The sequence below is a fragment of the Camelus dromedarius genome, chromosome 10, assembly GCF_036321535.1.
Source record: "Camelus dromedarius isolate mCamDro1 chromosome 10, mCamDro1.pat, whole genome shotgun sequence".
NCBI lineage: Eukaryota > Metazoa > Chordata > Mammalia > Artiodactyla > Camelidae > Camelus > Camelus dromedarius.
The window spans coordinates 37203492-37223754 of NC_087445.1; the positions used below are offsets into that span (position 1 = coordinate 37203492).

General features: G+C 37.3%; 1 protein-coding gene across 1 annotated transcript in view; it reads right to left on the minus strand.

Moving 5' to 3' along the window:
* TRPM3 (transient receptor potential cation channel subfamily M member 3) overlaps positions 1 to 20263 on the minus strand; it is a 724277-nt gene that overhangs the window by 295813 nt on the left and 408201 nt on the right. The window lies entirely within an intron of this gene.

A 20263-nucleotide genomic window follows, 5' to 3' on the forward strand; every position in this document is an offset into this window, starting at 1 on the left:
AACTACGTGTTTTCATTTTCATAGCATTTTGTACTTTTCAACACATGTTCTTATTTACTATGGTAATTATGCAGGGTTTGTCCTATTTTAAGATGATGGAAGGGATACAAAGAGAAGATGAATTCATCAGAACAACACTAGACCGGATTAGAGCATTTGCTTCCCTGCCTGCTCCAAGGGTTTCTTTACACATTTAATTTTTTTTTCTGATAACAAATTAATTCACATTCATCGTAGAAAAATACAGAACATGTAGAAAGTGAAAAGAAGGAAAAAATAAGTTACTCATCATCACCTGTCAGCGATGAGAATTGAGTCTCCTTTGCCAAGAAATGACCACAAAGTAACGTAGCTGGTACAAAGGGAAAAATGCCTAAGTTCTGAAAGGTTAAGTCAGAAATCTTTTTTTTTTTCAGTCTGTGTATAGATATGTATCTCCTGTGAGTTCTCATACCAGATGTCAAATCCACTTCCCAAGAATTTCCTTTAGGCAAGACCCTGGAGAGCCAGTAAGTTACTCTCCACTTTCCCATTTGATTACTACAACCAGCTTATTTATCAAACTGGGCTTAGAATATGTACGAGTAAAGAAATCACTTGGTAATTTTTCACTACGTTCCTTTAAACCAGTGGTTCTCAATTGAGGGTGATTTCTGGCTCTCAGAGGACATTTGGCAATGCCTGGAGACGTCTGTGGTTGTCACACATGGGGGAAGTGGTGCTGCGGCATCCAGTGGGTAGAGGTCAGGGACGCTGCTAACTATCCTCCCCACCATACACAACAAGGAATTATACAGTCCACGTCAACAGTTGTTGACGGTCTTAACGGAGATAAATGCTGTTGACATGTTGTTGTGTGTCCATCAATATCTCTCTTTCTTCCTTGATTCCTTCTTTTCTTTTTCCTTCCAAAATTATCATCACACTGGTCATCCACTTTCACATCCTATATTTTTCACTTATAATTAAATTACACATATTTCCTCATATCATTAGTCTTCAAAACATGGTGTTTAATGCTGCACACTATCCTATCATGGGATTTACTTATTCCTTACTGATGATCATCAGTTGCATTTCCAGTATTTCAACATCGTAAATAATGCTAGTATGAATGTTCTTGACGATAAATCTATTTCCATGTGTCTAATGATTTTCTTTGGATGGATTCCTAGAAGTACAATTACTGAGTCAAACTAAATGAATGTTTTTAAAGCTCTTTCTCTTTTTGCCAAATTACTTTCCCAATTAACAGTGGGCAGTGTATTAGAGTACTCATCAGGCCTGCTCTGTTTCTACTGCATTTTGCTGAATTAAAATTTGATCTGCTAACACTAACACTTATATTTTACAGCTCCAATGTGATTTATAGAGTACAAAGCAGTTTAAAAATCATCCTCCCAGCTGACCAATGTAAGGGAGGAAGCTTAGGTACTATTGCCCACTCACCCCCAAGATCCATATAAAGAATGCTTATTTTAAAGAAGTGATTTTCTCAAGGTTACATGGATTAAAAAAAAATAAATGAAGGCTGAACCAGAACCAGAAGCCTACTTTTACTCTGTGCTCTTTCCACTGAACCATAAAGCATCATCATCACTGAAGTAACACAACTGCCAATTCATAACATGAATTACTTGAACATGAATATGCACAGACTGGAGCCAGTCAAGGGTTTTGGTCTTCACATTCTCCAATACTTGGCTAACATATGTTTCCCTACCTGCCCCTTTCCAGCAGATGGTGCTGTCTTTCCAACATTTAAATTGGCTACATAGCAAATTATAACTTTTGATTGATTAGAGCAGGCTTGCTTAAGAGTGTTCAATGAAGTCTACTTTGCACATTGATGTTATTCAAATTGCTCACAGGCCCAAAATTGAACCTGAAAATGAGACAGCATACTTCAAATACAAAACCAATCTTTGCTGAGTATTGATGGAAACAATGTGTTTTGGGGATACCTGAGGGAAATAAATGATGAATCACTACCCTACAGCAATGGTGTATTAAACCAGACGTTTTTCCTAAAGACATAGAGGTAAATGTTTTGGGGGAGGCTGTGAGAATCAGCGGTGGTTCTTAAACAGGGTAGTTACAAAAAGATTATGAGTCACTATACAGATTCTTAATTATTGTTTCTATGGTCGATTCACAGAACAAATGTTGGTTGAATATGGATTGGATGGCTAGAATATTAGCAGTGACCCATTTTCCAAAATCATTTAATGTGCAGATGGAAGAGGCAGTGTAATATCTCCTTTTAGTTAGCCCAATGGAGATAAATTTCTCACTGTCAATGTAAGTTAGAAGTTCCTTTCAACACAATTAGGACTTGGAGAACAGCACCTTTCCTGGGTTCAGAAATTGTGTACAATGTGGAAACAAGACCAGTCCAATTTCTCTGAAAACAGCGTCAGTTTAGGTGAGGGCTCAGTTTTCATAAGACATCTTATGCTCCACTCATAACTAGAAAAGAAAAAGGTATGCTCGGAAAAAACAAACAAACACACACAAAAATCTTAACCACCTTTAAAAATCAATCTACAATCTGCATACCTCAAACAACTATTACTAATCCACACAGAAAAGTCATCCTGGTTTCAAGAAGACCAAAAATAATCCACAGGCTGCTGGTAAAGAGATTGATGACCAATAATACTGACAAGTAGATGACCTATAATGGTTTCCTTTTCAACTTTTTAATTTGACCAGAAATAGAAATAAATTACAAATCTGGGTTTGGGGGCTTGTGTGATCTTCAGAGTGAGGTGTCCCCAAGACCAAAGTGAGACAAAGCAGAACTGGTAAAATATTTCAGGTCTATCCCAAACTAATCTATTTGTTTGTGAAGTTATCTGTATTTATTTGTAAAGATTTGAAGTTACATAATTCAAAGATACTAATGTATGAACACTAGTCTTTTGCCAAACCATGTGACTACATGTGGTTCCAGAGAGAGACTCACCAAACAATGAAAAGGAGGCTCTGCCCAAATGAAGCATTTGAAAAAGAGGCAGGCAGGTAACAAAGGCAGGTCTACATTTTTAGATCTTAAACAACCTGGAAAAAGAGCTACAACTTTTTCCTCATGTAGTACTGCTTCAAAGAAACATAGAGGCACTTTCTAACTCAACTCACATCCCAGTATGAGGCTTCAATAATAGAAGTTAGCAGAACCATGTCTCTATGACCTATTGTTTTTAAGCAGCTTTTCAAACTTGCTGTAATTTACTTATGGATATCATAAGACTAAGTAAATTATGTATATGCACTTGGCTGTGTTGCTCCTGAACACACTTTAAACTGGTGGGCAAAATCAGTCCTGGGTGTGCTTAGGGAAGGCATTTTAAGACTAAATTTTCAAAGATGTCAGCAACCTCACAGATCTGAGATCGCAAATACCCACACTGCAGAACGCGTCAACTAAATCTTCCAACCAGAGGAAACTTGTGTTGACAGCTCTCCCCATGGCAGGCATTGGATTTAATCAGAAAATTTCCAGCTTAGAGGTTAAGTCCTAACCTGAAAATGCACCATATCTAAGGCAATTCCATTTCAGGTAACATGAAAATTTATTCTAGTATTCTCCTTGACTGTCATAGTTGAAGGGCTCAGTCTTACTTATCAAGGTTTTGTACTGTAAGTTATTACTGACATATTGAAACATTTTCCTGTTTATCATCACTTTGTATCTGAATTTATTGGACTCTAGTCCTCTTTTCACAGGATGTTGGAGGGACCAAAGAAAAGTTCTCTTATATGGAAGCCTAAGAGCGAGTATCTCCTTACATTTTTATGGAAATTCAAATGTACTTTCATATTATCATATTCTGCACGTAAGAGGTGAAAATATATTAAGCTGCAGATAAGACATTATTGAACAGTCCCTGAATGATACTGGTAAACGCCATCCACAGAGCACCTGTCAAGATAGTTGTGTAGACTAACAGATGAAATTTCAATAAATTCATAGCATGAGAGAAGGTAAAGGGATCTTAATGCAACTAGCAAAGACTTAAAGGCATCCAAATCTTCCAATTTAATTTTGTAGCTTAGAAAAGCACATTAAGATTTTCTCATGGAGAGAGAAACTATGTTTTATTATATACTTTCTTTGTTGCCAACTTCCAGTGGTTAGTTTAATGATCTTTGCTATTTGCAAGGACTTTCTGAATACTTTTCTCCTGTGCTCTTCTTACCAGAGTTTCAAAGGCTTGGGCACAGAGTCTGAGGTCCCTCATTTTATACAAAAAAGAGAGATTTGGCAATGTCACAGCACCTCAGCACCTGAGAGGACCTGCCAGCCAGAGTGATTGAGGGCAAAAGTATGGGGCAGGCACAAACAGTTGGGTCTCTCTTTTCCTTCTGGCTACCATTCATTCCCCTCAGGTTAAGCTACCTCCTGTCTACTTTCAGTTCAAGAGCCACTTTCCCACCTCCCACTAATTAATAGTTTCTAAAAGTATTTATAAGCAGTATTTTTTTTTTAATAAGAATGTTCTTGAGACTCTCTTAATTCCAAGATAATAAATACACTGCTTAGAAGCGTAGAAGTTATTTTGGAGATCTTGATTCTAAACTAATTGCCCCCATCTCTGCAGGCATCTATATATTTAGCTGTTCAGGCAAAATGGGAAGAGCATGAGCTTCAGGGCCTGAGAGATGCAACTGGGATCAAATACCATTTTGTAACTTACTACATACATGATGTTAGGAAGGGGCTTGAGTATCTTGGAGCCTCAGTTTCCTCATCTGTGAACTACACATAATGTTGTCTGCAAAACTTCAGGCTAAAGCTCTGTTGGAGACATCTGGATAACAAAAAAACTTTCCCTGGGTGTCCAAAACATGTATGTTATCAAAATCTTTTTCAAGTGTGCCAAAATCCTTGGAACACACAATACAACATTAAGATGTGCTGAGTCCCAGGTAGACTCAGGAATAACAAAGAAGACACAGAAGATAAATCTACAATATGGAAGGATACTGGGAGGATCTGGCAAGAAAATATAATACTTGATGATTCTACGAGTAGTCCTGGGAAAAACGCGAGAGCATTTCAGGTTTGCTTTCTGAGCAAAAGTGACAGTAACAGGGAAAAAATAGATTTGGGAATCAGCCAGACTTGGGTTCAAATCCCAGTTCTATCATAAGCAATTTATTTAGTCTTTCTTAGCCTCAGTTTCCTCATCACTAAATAGGAATAAAATATGATTTCATAGGTTTGTGAAGATAAAGATAAACAACATATGAAATATACATATATGGTGTATATATTAAGTGTACTTACAATACATTGTGTAATACATTAAGTATCACATGCAAAGTTATTATGATGGTGAATTTGGGCTATTTAATTATACTAAGCATCAATTTTCTCAACCTCCTCATCCTAAAAATGAGGAATTAATAATACCTGCCACCATAGACTTGGAAGAATTAAACAGGATAATTCATTTAAGATGCTTACTACAATAAAACTCTCTTCTCTCTCAGTTTAAATGTCAAATATCTTTGTTTCTTTTGCCTATGTGTGTGCTTTTCCCCTCCATGTGTGTTTTTAATGAGGAGGTATGCAGTTGAGGTCCATGGGAAATGTAATTTACACGTAACTAAGTGGGAAATTTAAGCTGAGATTTTATGAATTGTTCCATGAAATGACCAGAGAAAACAGGTGGGATTCGTGGGCTTATACAAACTTTGTAGGTGAGAAATTTGTAGTCTAGAAGGCTTTTCGCAAGGTATCAAGTTCTCAGAAAATGAAATGCAAATTCATAGTTGGGCCCCAATCTACTTCATAGTCTCATCTTCCGTCACTTCTCTATGCCCTACTTTGCAACTACACTGTGATCTCCACCCCATCCCTTTCTGCCCCCTTTTACACCCACTGCTTCTCTTATCTACCTCATTAACTCCCCTGCACCCAATGGAAATATTCTTTTCTGTGAAGACTTCCTCAATTCTCTAGGCATATGGTTTTTCTGTCTTCTCTAGGCTTTTAGAACTCTTGACATTTTGAACATACCTCCATTGTAATACTTTCTGGGTTGTATTTGAGTAGTCTGTTAACTGATTTGTCTTCCCCACTAGACTTTGAGCACCTCAAGGGCAAAGGACCCAATTCATTTTTGGAATCACGTCAGTGCCTACTATGACGCTAGAGTACCACGCTGTTCAATCAATGTTGGAAGAAGTAAAGAATGAATGCTGGGGATACTTTAAATAGCAAAGTTGACTTGTTGTTATCTAACAGGTATATATATTCAAAGATAGTACTATCTAAATAGGAAGCAGTTCACCCTTTACATATTGCCTGCAAACATACCTAAAATTTGGCCTGTGTATACTGAAAATCCATGATATTATCCATTACCTTTTTGTACCTACTTCACATCCTTCCCTCACTGATGTGTGTCCTACATATCTGTCTGGGTCACTGGGCAACAGGAACCTTGACAAACTAGCTGTGTCAAATAGTTAGTCTGATTTCTAAGAATAGGTAGACACTTAAATAAGTTTTCTAGATGAGACTTAAACATAATCTTGTTTATATTTGTGAACTTTTTAAAAAGAGTAAAGAGATTTCCTCCCCCAGCATGATAAATGCTCCACGTCCTAATGTCTTTAGGTATGCTTGCGATTTATTCAAAACAGTAACCCATTTCCAAATTTGCTCTAGTGTGCTTCAAAGCTGCACAGCTTAGGCAAAGGAGTTTTAGTGGTCCAGTTACTGGCAGAACAACAAGGCCTGCAAATACTCGTGCATTTATGCATCTCCCTTCCTTCAAAAGATTTCTGATGCCAAAGACACCTGGCATTGTCATAGCAATAGGATTAACTTAGGGTGCAAAACAGAGGAGACAGAGCTTTTTTGGGGCAACCACTCCATGGAAGTAACTTTATAATTTCCAGTTGTCAGCCCTCAAGGTTTTAAAAGTTGATTGTGTAGCATAAATGTACTGCAAGTTCAATAAATGCAGTAAATGTCTTTAGATGTGAACAATAGTATTGCTTTGCTTTGATTCAGTTTTTTAGGATTTCTAAAAAAGAAAAACAAAACAAAAACTTCATTTAACCCCATTCATTAAATTCTGTGTGAAGACCTGGAGCCATAGAATTTTCCATGGAAGGAAAGAATTTTGTCCACCCCCTGCAAAACTTTGGCTAAGAATGGGATTCTGTACTCTACAGCTCTTGACAAAAATGTTTAATTAACCCTTTGGAATCAGATAAGGAAATCCAGGCTGAAATGGTAGAAACGGGAAAGCTCAGCGGGAAATAAGTGATTTATTCAGAGACCACTAATGGGTTACTGGAGGAGTGGAAATCAGAAGGTAATAGTTTGATCACTACCAGCCTGCTGGTGTTTTGGACAATGATTCATAGGAGCTGAAAGCTACAGTATTTACCCCTCAAAAGCACTCATGAGATGTCTGTATCCTATGCTTAGTGTTCTCTTGACTCAGTAAATAGATTTTAGTTATGACTTGATGGGATATACAGTCCATCCTTAATATCTGTGAGTCTCACATTCACGGATTCAAGCAACTGCAGACCAGGTAGGTTGAATCTGCAGATGCAGAAAGGCAGTTACAGAACCTGCAGACACGGAGGGCCGACTGTGTTCACAGTACTATGTATGCCATTTTATATAGAAGACTTGAGCATTCGTGGACACAGAGGGATGACTATACTCTTTGCTCAGGGGGGAGAGTTGTCCCTGTAAGTGAAGTAAACCAAGATCAATCTCATTTGGTCTTAGCTCAGCTGACTCCAGGCCTTGGCATCTAGGAGGAAATTCAGATAGGATTTCTATGCTATAAACTCGTATCTGTCAAGATCTTCCAGACTCTCAGCTTTCCAGACCATACAAAAGATACGTGGTTTATCACCAATTTTCAATCTCTGCTATCTCAAAAACCTTTGGAAGCAAATCAGCCTGTGGCATCAATTATCTTATACTTTTGTTCAATATTAATGCAGTGAGGAAATGCGTCATGAGCTGGAAATAGTTTTAAAAGAATTAATGGGCTTTTGTTATACATTCTGATGAAACTTCACCACATGGCATGAGTTGATGAGATTACTTCTTTTCATAATTGTACATTTCAAAATGAAAAAGTTTTAAAAAGTTAAAAGTGTATGGATAGGCAGAGAAGCAGGCCCTGAGCTTGCAATTAGATTTAGGTTTTATGCTCTTGTCTCATTTTCCTTCTCAGTTTGGCCATAAACTAGCATCTTTGGGCAAATCTGTTAGGTAACTCTCCCTCAGCCTACCCATTTCTAAATGACAAGATTTCTTTATCAGTATAAAATTAGTCTTTTGAAGATGCTACAGTGGAATCAGTAAACATGGTAATTTTTTATATTATTTAATTTCATTCTTCCTAAAGTAACTTTGTAACACAATACAGACAGAAATATCCAAAGTTAAGAGAAGTGCACATTTTCCTGTGGACAAAAAAACCCAAACCAAAACAAACAAAACCCAACATTTAAAAAAAATAGACTAACGTTCTTTCGTTAAAAGAAATTGAACACACATAAGCATATTTTATTGGCTCTTTTATAAAGATATTTTGCCAGAAAAGAAGCCTCAGAGTGTGACTGACTGAAAATGTGGCCAACCCTAAACAGAGATTGGAATGCTTACTGGGTGGACTGTGAAATCCTCTTTCAAAGTTCCTGGGGCAGGAGTGCTCCAGCAATTGTATCCGTGATCCTCTGTCACTCTCCCAGCTCCCACAGAAATCAGCTGAGACCGTGATTAGATTCTCAGACTAAAAGCTAGCAGTGTTTTGGGAAGGGCTCGCTTCTAAAGAACTCCTCTTATTAATAATGTTTGGAAATTTGACCTCTCAGTTGATTTCTGAGCATTTGTTCTCTAATTTGCCCCTTTCCTATAAGAACCCCTCTTCTCCTATTACAATGTTTCAGTATATTCTGTACAGTAAGTGAGCAGAATTCAGAGACCACTTTTAGGACTTCTAAATCTTCTGGGATGGGGTATAGGACCTGGGACTACACCACAAGAATGGTGTAAGGGGGTGCTTGGCACTTCAGACTGGGGCCAAAGGAGCCAAAGTGCTCAGGGGTTTTTGTTGTAAGTTTGGAGATGCTGAGTGAGGTTGCATCAAAAACTACAGAGATCAGGATAGACTCCAAAGAGCCAATTCAAACATGTAGGAACCACATCATCTCCACTTCCTCAGGTTATGTTCCCTTCTCAGTTTACTGAGTCCTCAGCCTGCTCTCTTCAAGGTCACCAATAACTCTTTGTCACTAACTCCTGCACACTTTATGGGCCTCATCTTCTATGAGCCTCTGCACATCTGCCCATGCTAACCGCACTTTCCTCCCTGATGCTCTCTCTGCATCTGGTGAATACGTCTCCATAATCCTGGTTTTCTTTCTATCTCTATGCTGAGTCTTTCCTAGTCTTCTTTGCAGATTACTCATCCTTTGAACATTCTTTAAATAGTGATGCCACATTTTCAGCCCCCTTCATATCATGAAATGTTACCAATTATCAGTAATGTTATTCCTTTTTCTCTATCAAGGTGTCTCAGTGGCTGAAATTCCACCATTAGACACTTGTTTCTTTATGGTTCACCCCATATGATGCAATAACCTAAGCAAGGGACACCTTATTCATCTACTAATGTGTTAAAATACACCTGCTTTTCAGAGCCACTCTCTCTTGTGAGAAGTGGGGCATTGCAAATAACAGCTTTCTACTTTAAAACAGCTATGCAAGGAGGGAAAGAGAAGACTGAAAGGGTGGCAGGGAACACCTAAAATGAGCTTTATTTCCTTTACAGTTTTGTCTAAGGTTGTTGCTTTTTACCAAAACTCTCACCAAAGTTATTGTCTTTATAGATGATGGTAACTTTTCAAAGGGAGCAAGAGGTTCCACTGACTATTGTTGCTAATTACCCAACAGTCCCTGAAACTTCTCTCAGAAATTGATAGTACTTCCTTCCTTTTTCTCATATATGTTAATTATTCAGTAAGATTAATGACTTATCGCTCTAATTTCAGCAGTAGAGAAAATATTACTCAGCCCAATTGCTTAAAGCAATACAGGATTTGAATAGCAACAGAGAGATTTACCTTAATGCTTCGAGGAACAGTTTCTTGAGATAAATCAAGAAATCCCTAATTGGGTTATAGTGATCAGACATACCCACAAGGGTTGATTTTGCCAGTGAAAGATTGAAAAGAGAAATCTCCTAAGATAAATCCAATTAAAATTTATATTGAGAGAGAGAACAGGAAATCTAAAGGAGGGGCAGCTCAATCTTTATGAACTGAGTGCTGAATTATGAAATAGAGTTGCTATAACCTTTTCCAAGCATCTTTATTCACTCTTTCTCTGGCCCTGGGGAGTCCCTTCTCCTCAATGTATCCATCTACTAAGGTAAAATTAACTAATCCTGCTAATGACATAAGGTGGTGTTCCTTGAAGCGTGAAGGTGGCATGGAAATATTGTGCTTACAGTCCTTAAGAATTCAGCTTGATGAGGCAGATTCTTCATTATAATTACAGTAAGCTGCTTTCTAGCTTAAGTTAAGAAGCTAAAGTGAGGAACTAGATGATGTCTCAGCCCTGAAAACACTCAACACTGACTCTCAGCTGGGTGGCTTCAACCTTCCTGAAACGAATTTAGGATTCCTGCAGGTGCTAGAATCCCTCTCTGTATGGAGCTTTGGCAACTATATTCTGAGGAATAATGGCCAGAATTTATGTGCCAGCCACTATTTTTAAAAGCATATAACAAGTGTTAATTTATTTAAGACTCACTTCAACCTTCTGAAGTAGATACAATTATTATCTCCAGTTTATAGATGAGGAAACTTAGACACAGAAAGGTAAAATATTTTGTCTAAGTTCACCAACCTATGAAGTGACAAAGCAGGAGTCTTTGAAATTCTCTGAGTTTCTTTGAAACTGTTAGGATTCCATCAGAATATAGAGACAGCATGATTGGAGAATAATGGGTAGGGAATGGAGACAAGGAAGTGGCTCAATCTCAATCCCTTAGTCTTACTGGTCCATTGATTCAGAATTTCTTGAGCATCTACTAGATGCTAACTGCAATGCTAGCTGGTGGGGTGTTCCTTGCCCTTATGGGGCTTATAGGGAAACAGACAATGTATATATAACAAAGGAAGTAAACCAAATATATATATGTATATAATGGTGTACAATATAAATGGTGTAAAGCAAATAGAACACCAAGACACAGATCTGTTTCCATATGACAATCAGGAAAGGATTTTCTAAGGAGGTGGCCATAGAGCTAAAACTGAACTGGATGAGGAGTTAGCAATGAGAAGTTTGGGGACGGGGATGCAGAGTGGAGGGAAGGAGGGAGTTCAGTGCTAAGGGAACACAGGTGCAAGGGTTTGAGGAGAGAAGCAGTTAGTCTGTATTTGAAACAAGTGGAGGAAAGCCAGTGCTGTTGTGTCTTTACGACGGACAAAACTGACTACCAGTTATCTAGTTATCATTGTAGCTAAAGTATTTATCAAGACTCTTTTTAAAAAATAACAGACATTTAATGATTTCTAATAGCTTGCATCTAAGAATGCAAGAATGGAATTTGAAAGTCACTGTGTAGTGTGGGGCAAAATGTGAGGGGGTGGGGTATCAGTGTGATGGATATCTGCCCTAGGCTGAGCGGCACTCCTATGGTCTGTGGATTTTGTTGATGCACAGGCTGATTCAGAAAGGTAAGGGGCATTTTTTTTTACAGGTGGCAAACTGTCAGTTTTCTTTTCACATTACAAAAGACCCAGGGGGAGTGAACTGTACCAAATAGCATCTGGATCGTATTTTATTCCCCTGAATCTCAGACACCTTCTGAGAACTCACTGGACTCTTTGGAAAATAGATCTGATTACTGTTTATCTTGACTCCACAATTCAGCGAGTGGTTTCTAACCCCAAATCTGTTAAAAAAAAAAACAAACAAAAAAAACTAACCAGTCTCTATCAGTTCCAAAAAGAATCAGTGGAAGCCCTTGGAAATCTTTTATTTTGTTCTAAACCTGTATGGTTTTTTCTCTAAAATTTTACTGCATATTCTTTTCAACTTCTCTTTGGATGCCATTTGATTTTTATCTATGAGACAAATAAATCATGGCAGCTCAGGTTTAGCAGGCACTAGCAGGAGTAACTGGCCACCCTTTGAGACACTTTCCAGAAACAGACCTCTGAAAAAGTAGACAATCTTCCTTCTCAAAATTCTATCCCAGAACCATTATTTGACATTCTTTTTAGAGCTAAACTTGGGAATCTCAAAAAGTCTATTATGTAGGTTTAGATACACACACACATACATACATAGGCAGCTGAATTAACCATTCAGGCTAGGGAGTCTCAAGGCAAAGGACAGATGGACAAACAAATTGATGCCAAAAATGTACAGAAATCCAATAGGAGAGGCAAAAGGAAAGGATGGCAAGATTCAGGAAGAAGAGATGGGTACCTCAACCACCAACAAACATATTGGCCCACCATACAAGTTATTTGAAAATCACCTCTGGCTCTTGGAGATCAAAACCTTGTTGGAAAATTCACTGGACAGGGCTTCACTTTCTTTTTTATCTGTGATCATATAATTTTTTCCATCTCCTTTAGTAACAAAGACCAGTTCTATGTTGCATGTGCCTTCCCTGCCTTCTATCTCCACTGGCACCGCACTCAAGTTCAGAAGCAGACTTTGGGATCAGATTGGGGTTGGGTCATGGCTCCCATCTGGACCTCCACCAATGGCTCCACCATTGCCCCTGGGCAAACTACTAACCTCTGGCGATCATCTCTAATATGGACGGTTTTGACCAGTGATTCGCAAATTCTGATGGAGAGCTAATGAAGAAGACAGAGGTCAAACGAACTAAAGGAGGACATAGCCTGGGCATTCGTATTTTCATCATGTTCTCCAGGTGATCCTCATACTCATCAAAGTTTGAGAACCACTGATTTTGGAGATTAAAGATCTAATGTAACAAGCACCTGGCCATATATAAATGGGTCACATGGTAAAATGGAAAGGAGTTTTTGGTCTTTGTGGAGTCCAAGACCTGAATTCCTGTGTGGGTTCTACTGCCTACTAACTGTGGGAGTTTTGCTGAATCACTTAACTTATGTAGCATCCTCATTGTTAAACATGGATGACAATGCCCACATCAAGGGGTCATGGGTTTAATGAGACCAGATGACTCACAGGAGGTGACTGACTGATAGGTGTTCACTGAAGCAGCAGCTTTTCCTATATGTGGTTTTCTTTACATATTTAGAACTTTCCAGACATGAAACTTACATGGATTTAACTCCATGAAAACTCTCTTAAGGCTTTTTTGATAGATTTCATATCTTTTGAACATAGAAATTCAATATTTGACTGCCACTGCATTTTCCCATGACACTCAGTAAAATTTTGACACAAAACGCTTTGATTACATAACACACAGTATGCCCTCACATTAAACCCCCATTGGTTTCTCACTTCCATTCAACAACCTGAGTTAACCTTCCCTAAAAGACTGAGGAAATATTTGTTTTATTGAATTAGAAGTTATTTTTATTAACTACGTGCAAATCTTCTTAACTTCTGACTGAAATCCCAGCTCATCATCACAAACATAGGTCACAGTTACTAAACTTGCTTCTAAATTAAACCATTCTTTTACTTTATGAAACTCAAAAAAAATAAATAAATAAAATCTTACCATTTGATTAAAAGATTTTGTATAGGCCCCAAAGTCTCCAAAAATGTCTGATACTGAATAATAATGTTATTGTGGATTAGTCATCATAAGGATGATGATGATTTTAAAGTAATTTTTCATAAAAAAAGATGACTCCATAGGGTTATACAAGTAACAGAGAAGAAAGCTCAATCTGGCCTCTGCTCTAGTTGGCAGTACAGAGAAGGAAGTAGTTGGAGGGCTGGAGATGGATGAATGAAAACCAGAGAACAGACAACATGACCACCCTGCTTGAACAATCCTGCCTTCATTAAGCAAAAAGGAAGCCACCAGCCTAAGAGAGAAACAGCCTTGGAGCGAGGCATGTGCTTCACTAATGTTCCTTTATTTTGTCCTCTGACTTCTGAGTCAGCTCCATCGCTTTGGGCCACAGAGCCCACATCCCTCTCCTTTATTTCCACACTCCCACTTTCTCTTATTTTCTCATTCCTTTCCTTCCTTTTTCTCCTCCTCTTTTTCTCTGATCTCTTTTTTCTCTTCAAGGAATGAGGTCTTGAGTAAAGAGTTAATCTAGATTCTCCCAGTAAAGATGCCCCCACCCCCTTTCCTTCTCCCTCATACCTTAATGGCTAAAAGTGGATGATAATAGCATTTGACAGCAATTCAAATTCTTCCATGTTAACAGCTTATCCCAGCAGGAAAGACTCGATTAAGAGATACTTGGTAGAAAAATTACAACACAATTTCATAGCACCTTCAGTCTTTCCTAAGATTTCCTGATTTCAATGGTCAGAACGACATTAATCCCCTGAATTTTAACATTTTAACAATGATCTTTTGTGGTTTACAAGGAAATGTTTATGCTCACTTATGTTTGGCAGATTTTGTCTTCTCGCATTGTGCAGAGACAGATCACTTGGCTCACAGGGGAAAAAACCCACATAAAAGCCTCAATAAAACTAGATGAGTGATCAGAAATCACTGTAGACGTGTTCGTGCTTTACATTAAACTTAAAGCATCAACAGAAGTAAGTAAGTGTCATTCTTTGGGCCACATTTGTTTTCTGCTCTTAAAGGTATCATACTTAATTAAAAAGTCTTTTGAGGGGGTGAATCATGAGCAGAGGTATTTTTTTAAAACCTCGCAGGTGATTCTAATGTGCAGAGTGGAGAAATATTGTTTACAAGGAAGTGAGAAGGCACCTGAGATTCTGCCTTGAATTTCTAAGGACAAAACAGAGCCCCTCTCCTAGCCTTGCCAGTCCCTTTAAATCTCACCATTCTGTTTTTATTACTTTTTCATAGCATTAACTAACATTGAAATTACCTTTCTATACTTGTGTGCTGTTTGAGTGTGGTCACTCTCCTCTCTCAGGAGCGTAAGCTCTTGTGGACCTAGAACAATATTTGGTACAGGGTAGTTACTCTATTATATATTTGTCAAATAAATGAATTTAAATCCATTAAACATCAGCTTTCTCTTTCTTCAATGAGCAAAATCCTACCTACCCTGCTAGACTGCTAGGATGATTCAATGAAATCATGTCCACGTAAATTAATGTGGATAATGTAAAAAGCTAAGAAATGGTATTCTTATTACTACAAAATACTATCCAACCCCAAATGTTTCCCCAAATAGCTCCCAGCTAGAAATTTCCAATATTAGATTCCTTTATCTGGCTTTTGGCTGACTATTGTTAAAATGTAAATTGCTTACTTTGGTGGAATAAGATTAACTAAAGTTTTGTCACTTAGCAACCATCAGCAACTCTAAAACATAAAACAAATTAATTTTGAATTAAACTGAAAATTGAGGAAGGTTCTGTACTATTCAGGCAGGGCAGCCCTAGTTAGTAAGAAATGGCTAGAGGTACAGAGGAGGATAGAAACGGAGCAGGATGTGGAAGACACGTGCCGGGTGGGACCAGAAAGGGGAGAGAGAAGTATGTGAATAATAAACTTTGTTGCCCCTGCACTAGGAAGACCTTGGGTCAACTCCTGTCAAAAAGGTGGAGCCATCATGCTTGTAGTCAATGTTAAACACCTCTCGAGCCAGACAACCATCATACACAGTTGGCCCTCCATGTCCATGGATTCAATCAATCACGGATTTGATCTTCCACCGGTTGAATCCATGGATGCGGAGGTCAACTGTAAGGGACTTGAGTACCCATGGACTTTGGTATCTGCAGGGAGTTCTGGAACTAGTGGACCATAGATACAGAGGGATGATTGTATTTTATCATTTAATCCTTAGGACAACTCTTGATGGTATTCTTATCTTGATATCATAAAAGGGAAAATGATAGCTCAAAGATGTTAGTTTTGAGGGAAGCAACACAGTATAGTGGCAAGAACACTGATTTGTAGAGATGCAGGCAGAGTTAGAAGCCCAGCTCCAACACGTACCAGCCATGGGACCTCAGGCAAGTTACTTACATCCTCACACCCCTCATAACCAATTATCTTCTAACACATAGAAGAGTCTTTCTTGTTTTTGTAATTTATATAAAAAGAATCATACAACGTATAACCTTTTGTATCTGGCTTCTTCCACTAAACTTTGTGAGATTCATTCATGCTATTGTACGTAGAGAAAACTCCTTTATTCTCATGGTTGTATGATATTTCATATGTAAAAGTACCACAATAAATATATCCAATCTACTGTTGATCCGCATTTGAGTAGTTCCTAGATTTAAGCCATTACTCATAATACTGCTATCAAGTTTCCAGTAGTGCTTTTTGGCCAACATGTGTACACACTTTTGTTTGGTATATGCCTACAAATGGAATTTCTGCCTCATAAGGTATAAATATAGTTTAGAATATAGTGTAAAGCAGAAGGCAGTTGTATAATAAATACTCCCATCAGTAGAATATGGGGATTCTACTTTTTTGCCTTTTTCATTGAAATAACTCTGGAGGGTTTTAGTTTGCATTTCCTTGAACTTATTTACTGAGTATCTGCATATCTTCTGTAAAGTACCACCACAATTTAAACTTAGGTTTTTCTAAGGTCAAAAGTCTGTGCTCTCTCTCCTCATCTTTTTTGGGTTTTGTTTTAAGTAACTGCCTCCTTCCAGAGCTTTTCAGAGAATGATAAGTCCTAATTTAGAAACCAAGGGCATTTACTATTTTTATTTTGTATTCATTTTTTTTTCTTTTGTAATTTAGAGAATTTATCCTCTCGTAATGGAGGGGAGAAAGGAGGTCTTTCATAAAAGACATTTTTGCACCTTCTTTTATTGTCATTCAGAGTGGAATTTAAAAATTATCTTGGCTCTGCAGGCCAGCTCAGCGCTCAGAGGAGGAGGAAGGGAAGACAATAAGGAAAGCTGACCTACTTTTGGAGGCTCCATGACACCGTTTTTAGCGATTGCAAGGTGCTTTCATGACATTTGTATCTGAAACTGAGCCAGGTGTGTGTGGGGGGAAGAAGGTTCGTGTATGTGTGAGAATAATGACAGTACAGAGTGTCTGTGAGTATTTCACAGAAGAATGCACAACTATAGCTTGGGATTTTGTTTTACTTTCACTGTTAACACACACAGGTACACATAAATTTCTTGCACTTCTTCTAAAGCCTTTTGCAGGGAAACTAAATAGGGAAAAGCTACTCTTAAAAGATATATCTCTTGTATAACACTTAATTTGTTCCTGTTTTTCTTTATATTTATGAGAGCGCACAGGAATACCACTGGATTCCGTTAGAGAACTTGATTTTACAAACAACAGCATTAATATCACCCAGGATAGAGCTCCTACATATTTATTCTCACCCTCAAAAGCCCTTTTTTTTGCCTTCAAGTAGAACACTAAACTGTTCTTCATTCTCATAAAAGAGTTTCAGTAATAAATGTATATTCTTGGCTTATGTTCAAATAACACACTTTTTTTCCCCTTGAATTTGAAAGAAACTTCTTCCTCTAGAATCCTCCTGAAATATAAATTACTTTAAATCTTTTTTTTTTTCAGCTGGGCAAAGAGTAGAGAGATACATTTTGAATCATCCATGCCAATCTGAACATTGCTGAAGACAAAATATACTTTAATAGTTCCAACTATATGCATTCAGACCTGTTCTGACCACTTCTTGTCTTTTTTTCCCTCTAACAAATTCTTAGCTTGAAAAACAAAGAGACTTTTGATAACTGAAACAAGTTTTTGTAACATGCTTTCTGGTTTGGGTATATGTATAAAGAATTGAAGCTATGACCAGTGGGCTGGGTTGTAGGTTAAAGGATGTATTAACAATTGGAGAGACTGTCTTCAAAATGGCATGGGTAGTTGAGAGACTATTAAACAAACATTACTCTATTAGTAATTCACAAGCAGCAAAGAGAATTTCTGTTGTTCCTAGCAGTTGGTATTCAGGCCACTATTCATGGTAAGTGGCCAGCCCCAAAATAATCCCTGTTTCCAGGGAGTTCACAACATGACATTGGACCTGGAGCCACTTTTGACATAGATTTTCATGAACTACTTAAACCATTTGCCCTGTTGCCAAGGGTGATAATTAATGCAGGAAGATGCTGACTTTTTTGCTTCAAAAGTTTGATCGTATTATATCCTTACTACAGACTGACCTGCTGTTTTGCTGATTCTGGAATTTTTCTCTACATTGTGTTTCTAGAGAGAGAAAGGATAATGCCTTAGCTTAAATTCTTGTGACATTTCTCTGAATCAGCAATTATACTGAAATTTATTTGTTCTTTCAATTAGTATTTAAATACCAATTATAAACTGAGCATGGAATTAAGCCCTGGGCAAACAGTGTTCTATAAAATAGACATGATCTATGGGTTCATGGAGTTCACAGACCACTGGAGGTGAAGGACGTGGCAACAAATATGTAAATTATCAGATGTGTATTTTATCAGAACTTTAGAGCTTTAAAGGAAATACACTGCATGCAATGATAATGAATAATATTAAGTTAGAGTGGTCAGGGAAGGGCTTTCTGAGTTTGTAGAAGCAACAAGAAGCATATCTAGTGGGAGCACAGAGTCCAAAGGGAAAAGAATAAGCTGAAAAATGGAAATTTATCATAAGGTGATAACTGGATAATTGTACAAAGATAACCGCATGGAGTTATTTATCATGGGTCTATTTATTATACTGAAAACTGGAAAAATATCCTACATGTCTAAAAATAATGGAATTGTTAAATAAATTAAGGTTCATGCTTTGGTTCTGAACATAGATTGAGAACAGAACTGTCCAGGCTCAAACTGAGGTTTGACCACTTAGTAGCTGTGTGACCTTGAGCAAATTACATATCTTCTCTGTACTTTAGTTATCTGTAAAATGAAGATAATTACAATCTAAAACAGGGTTGTTTTGTATGGAGATTCCTCAAAAGGCTAAAAATAGAGTTACCATATGATCTAGCAATCCCACTCCTAGGCATATATCCAGAAGGAACTTTAATTTGAAAAGATGCATGCACCCCAATGTTCATAGTAGCACTATTTACAATAGCCAAGACATGGAAACAACCTAAATGTCCATTGATAGATGACTGGATAAAGAAGCTGTGGTACATTTACACAATGGAAAACTACTCAGCCATAAAAAAGAATAAAATAACACCATTTGCAGCAACATGGGTGGACCTGGAGATCATTATTCTAAGTGAAGTAAGCCAGAAAGAGAAAGAAAAATACTATATGATATCACTTATATGTGGAATCTAAAAAAAAGGCAAATGAACTTATTTACAAAACAGAAACAGACTCATAGACATAGAAAACAAACTTATGGTTACCAGGGGGAAGGGAGTGGGAAGGGATAAATTGGGAGTTCGAGATTTGCAGATACTAACTGCTATATATAAAACAGATAAACAACAAGTTCATACTGTATCACACAGGGAACTATATTCAATATCTTGTAGTAACTTATACTGAAAAAGAATATAAAAATGAATATATGCATGTATATGTATGATTAAACTATTATGCTGTACACCAGAAACTGATACATCTAAAACTGACTATATTTCAATTAAAAAATTAAAATAGATCTGTTTCAAAATTTACATGAGTTAATACATAAGTAAAAGACTTAGAAAAGTATTTTTGCATGTTAAGGACTATTATCATCACCTACATTTATTGACTGAGAAATTTGCCCATCATGAAGTTTAAAATGTAGGTTACATAGCTATACAAATAGCATATTTAATATATATTTTAAAAATATCTTTGCATAAAAAGGATGGAACATAATAGAGAATATTAATGGTGGTTATGTTTGGATAATCTTTACTTTCTTTTTTATTTTTAGTATTATTTGTATTGCATTTCTACAATTAGCCTGTATTACTTTTATAATCAAGTAAACTAATAAAACAAATTCTATTTTATAAAAATACACTTTTATATTTGTATTTTCAAAATCTTTCAGTGATGTGTGATCTAACTTACATGTGGAATTTTTAAAAGTAAAGCAACAACAGCAAAAAAAAAACCCAGGCTCATAGATACAGAGAACAGATCGGTGGTTGCCACGAGGAGGGAGTGGAAGGTGGATGAAATGAG